This window comes from Vidua macroura, chromosome 25, assembly GCF_024509145.1.
Source record: "Vidua macroura isolate BioBank_ID:100142 chromosome 25, ASM2450914v1, whole genome shotgun sequence".
In the NCBI taxonomy this organism is placed as follows: Eukaryota; Metazoa; Chordata; class Aves; order Passeriformes; family Viduidae; genus Vidua; species Vidua macroura.
This window is the reverse complement of record NC_071595.1, coordinates 1822750-1827377: the sequence shown is the minus strand read 5'-3', so window position 1 is coordinate 1827377 and position 4628 is coordinate 1822750. Positions and strand designations below refer to the sequence as shown.

Below are 4628 nucleotides of genomic sequence, written 5' to 3'. Positions count from 1 at the left end.
ACCCCAATTCCACGTTCCAGACCCCAATTCCACGTTCCAGACCCCAAATCCATATTCCAGACCCAAATCCTCGTTCCAGACCCCAAATCCACGTTCCAGACCCCAAATCCACGTTCCAGACCCCGTGCCTGAGAATTTTTTTCCCCAATCCAGGAGAAACTGAGGACATTTTGTTTTCCTGTCCTGCTGCAAGGGTTCCCCGAGTCCCCTCCTGCGTCCCTGCCCTCCTCTTCCCTTTGGCACCTCCCAGAAATCCCCGTCCCTCTCTCCAGAGGGATTTTCCTGCGCCTTTTATCCCTGCCTGGAGCTCAGAGCGGGGGTGGTGGCACTTGGTGACGCTCCCTCCGTGTCCCCTTGTAGGACAGGCCACCAGATGGACCCCAAAAGCAGCTGTGCCCCCCTTGCCACCCCCCCCCGTTGTGTTGGTGTCCCCAAAGTGTCACCTCCTGTCCCTCGGGGGGTGCCCTTTGCCGAGCAGACACTTCCCTGACTGCGCCGGGGCAGCCGCCGCCTGTAAATAAGACAAATTAATTAAAAGGGAAATCAAATCTAGCCTCGTTTATAATTAGATCATCCGCAGGCTTAATTAATTATGCTAATAGGGCCTGGGGAGACAGGCAGGGATCGGCACAGCGGGTGCTGGATGGGATTGGGAGCGGAGGGAATTGGGGATGCTGAGCTCTGGTCCCCACACAGGGATGGCACCGGCCCTGTCCCTGCTGTGGGGACTGGTGGGGACTGGTGGGGACTGGTGGGGACTGGTGTCCTTTGGGGCTCGTCCCCTCCCAAGGGGGCTCAGCTGAAGCAGTTTCCCACCCCCACGGGGTTTTTAGCTCTTTTCTCGTGGTCCCCCCCTGTGCGCCCCACTCCAGTTCTGCCTCTCCTGGGACTGGGAGATTCCCAGGACATTGATCCCTCCTGCAGAGCATCCCTGAGCTGGGCTGGGAAAAACAGCCCTGGCTGGGGGTGGGGAGCAGCCTTGTCCAGGGATCCCAGAGCGTCCTCGTCCTGGGGTCTGCAGGATCCCTGACCCTGGGATCCACAGAAGCCTTGACCAGGGATCCAGAGTATCTTTTTTTTGGGATGCAGAGCATCCTGACCCTGGAGTCCAGAGCATCCTTGTCCTGCAGTGTGGGACATCTCTGAGCCTCATCCAGGGATCCAGAGCATCCTGGACCCCGGAGTGCAGGGCATCCCTGTCCTTGGGTCAAGAACATCTTTGTCCTGAAATCCAGAACATCCTTTTCCATGGAGTCCAGAGCATCCTTGTCCTATGATCCAGAGGATCCCTGGGACCCAGAGCATCCCTGTCCTGGGGTCAAGAACATCCTTGTCCCTGGATCCCAGAGCATCCCTGACCCTGGATCCCAGAGCATCCTGACCCTGGATCCCAGAGCATCCTGACCCTGGATCCCACAGCATCCCTGACCCTGGATCCCACAGCATCCCTGACCCTGGATCCCACAGCATCTTTTTCCTGGCATTCAGAGCATCCCTGACCCTGGATCCCAGAGCATCCCTGACCCTGGATCCCAGAGCATCCTGACCCTGGATCCCAGAGCATCCCTGACCCTGGATCCCACAGCATCCCTGACCCTGGATCCCACAGCATCCCTGACCCTGGATCCCACAGCATCCTTGTCCTGGCACCCACAGCATCCCTGACCCTGGATCCCAGAGCATCTTTTTCCTGGCATCCAGAGCATCCCTGACCCTGGATCCCAGAGCATCCCTGACCCTGGATCCCACAGCATCCCTGACCCTGGATCCCAGAGCATCCCTGACCCTGGATCCCACAGCATCCCTGTCCTGGCATCCAGAGCCCCTTATTTCGGGGTGCAGAGCCCGCCCGGCGTTCCCGCAGCAGCCCTGAGCGGCTCGGTGCCGGCAGGAGCCTTTCCCAGGGGAGCGGCTTTCCCGGGAGGAGGAAGGAATTCCCTGGCAGCAGCTTCCCCGCGGCAGAGGGCAGCAGCAGCCTGGGCACGGCGCGTTGGGGGCTCTGGAACGCGGGATGAGCGCCCCCGGATGGGGTTTGGATTCCCAAAGGGGGATTTTGTGGCGGGGGGAGAATTCAGCGCCTGCAGTAGAACAGGGGCTGAGCTTCCCTCTGCTCCTCCTGGGCTCGGATCTGTCCCCTCCTGCCCGAGGAGAGGCGTGGGCACAGCGGGATTTCTCCTTTCCTTTCCTTTCCCCTTTTTCCTTTCCTTTCCTTTCCTTTCCTTTCCTTTCCTTTCCTTTCCTTTCCTTTCCTTTCCTTTCCTTTCCTTTCCTTTCCTTTCCTTTCCTTTCCTTTCCTTTCCTTTCCTTTCCTTTCCTTTCCTTTCCTTTCCTTTCCTTTCCCCTTTTTCCTTTCCCCTTTTTCCTTTCCCCTTTTTCCTTTCCCCTTTTTTTTCCTTTCCCCTTTTTCCTTTCCTCCCCTTTCCTTTCCCCCCACCCCCCTTTTCTCTTTTTCCTTTCCTTCCCTACAATAATCCCAAATCACCTCCTCCAAGCCCAGCCTTTGCTCCAGCTTCCAGGAGACTCCAGAACGGCAACTTTATAGCCCAAAACTCCATAAAAACAGAGCCGGAATTACCTCGTTCTCCTGAGGAAACAATTCCAGGTTTTATCTGTGGGTATTAAAAGGGGATGATTGTTCCGTGTAGTTAAATATATATTTTTTTTAAAATATGTATTATTTAATCTTTATGGATCTGGGCAGCTCTGGCAGTATCTCTGGGATGGGAAAAGGATTTTGGGGGGAATTTGGGGTTGTGATAAGGAGCTGGAGGCCCTTCCCAGCTCGACAGGAAAAAGGGGATGGGGAGAAGGATTTGGGGGGAATTTGGGGCTGTGATAACGAGCTGGAGACTTTCCCATTTTTCCTCATCCCAGCAGCAGAAAAGGAACGGGGAGCAGGATTTTGGGGCTGCGATAAGGAGCTGGAGACTTTCCCAGCTTTCCTCTCAAGAACAGGACCGGGGTAAAGTTTAAGGAATGGGAAGGACCCTGGCGTGGCCGCTTCCCACTCCCGGCTCCCCGGCACGGCTCTAATCCCAGGTAATTGGATTTACAGGGAGCGCTGTATCCAATTACAGCGCCCTAATTAACGGCCCGCAGTTACAAGCGCGCCGTGCCTCGCTCGCAGCAATTGGGATTAATTTTTCCAGGACCCACAGGCGGCCGCTGAGCGCGGGATCCGAGCGGAATGTGGAAAATCGAGCTGGCAGCAGCAGCAGGAGGAGGAGGAGGCACTGCCAGGGGTCCCTGGAATTCGAGCGTCCTGCTGGCTCCTCCCTGCGATGAGGAGGATGTGGAATTGCTGGAGCGAATCCAGAGGAGGCCACGGGGGTGCTCTGGGAGCTGGAGCTGCTCTGGAGCCAGCCTGGGAGAGCTGGGAATGTTCCCCTGGAGAGGAGAAGGCTCCAGGGAGAGCTCAGAGCTCCTGCAGGGTCTGAAGGGGCTCCGGGAGAGCTGGAGAGGGACTGGGGACAAGGGATGGAGGGACAGGAGCCAGGGAATGGCTTGGGAAAGAGGAGACTGGGGAGGGATTCCTGGCTGGGAGGCGCTGGGATGGAATTCCTGGAAGTGTCCAAGGCCAGCTTGGAGCAGCTGGGATAGTGGGAGGTGTCCCTGCCCATGGAATGAGATGGGTTCTAAGATCCTTTCCAACCCAAACCATTCCACGGTTCTATGGTGAAGCCCTGGAATTCCCAGAGGTCCCCTGGGATATTCCCACGCAGGGACACACCAGATCCCTGTATTACCCCCTTTCCCACATTTCCCAGCCCTTCTCCAGCACTTCCCACCTTTCCCTGGGGGTGTTTATTCCTTATCCCCTCCCTGCTGGATTGAGCTGCTGCCGAGACATTCCCGGGAAAAGGCCTGAAGGATCAGCAGCTGGGAATTGCTTTATTCCATGGCAATCCTTGCCCGTGGAGCTGCTGCAGCTCCAGGTGTCTGCCCTGCAGCAGTGCTGGGATTCATCCTGTTTTCCCTCCTCTGGAAAAAAAAAAAAAAATCCCAAAATTACAAGAGCCCGGGGAATCTTCATCGCTCCAGCAGTCCCTGGGATTTTCCTGCATCCCAAGGGGCAGCCAGGGCTCTGGGATTCCCTGCCAGGCTTCATCCTGGAATTCCTGGCCCTGGAAAAGCAGTGGGGTCGCTTCTCCTCACGGCTCTGTTTGCAGTTCCTCATTATGATGTTCCCAAGCATCCTCCAGCTCGGGACATTAATCCAGAGGCTTATCCAAACAGGGAATCTTCCCTTGGTGCTTTCAAACCAAACTTGATAAATCCTTCATAAAAGAAAAGGGGATTTCATCTGCGAAGGCTCCGCCAGGAGCCCGGGAGGGGTCGGGGCTCCGGAGCCGCATGGATTCATCTGCTCCCGGGTTCTCCCCGGGAGCTGCACGTTTGCTCCTCTTCCCAATGGATGTTTTCCTGCTGGTGGAGAAATCCCAGCCTGGGGACCATCCCTGAGGCCCTGCCTTTGGTGTCCCACAGGAGCTGGGATGTGGCGCTGGATCTTGGGGACTTCTGCTTGTCCCTTCCTGGGATCATCCCAGCCAGCGTGACAGCTGGGGACATCTGCCCGTGTCCCCGTCCACCCCGGATTTGGGAATTTTGGGTGCTCAGCTCCTTCCCAG

The 4628-nt window shown here is 56.9% G+C and overlaps 1 long non-coding RNA gene across 1 annotated transcript; it reads left to right on the top strand.

Moving 5' to 3' along the window:
* The first annotated feature begins 2378 nt into the window (after positions 1-2378).
* LOC128819124 (uncharacterized) lies at positions 2379-3992 on the top strand. Its single transcript, XR_008440647.1, has 3 exons — positions 2379-2611; positions 2875-3039; positions 3150-3992. It is a non-coding gene; the product is annotated as an uncharacterized LOC128819124 (long non-coding RNA).
* Positions 3993-4628: the final 636 nt, after the last annotated feature.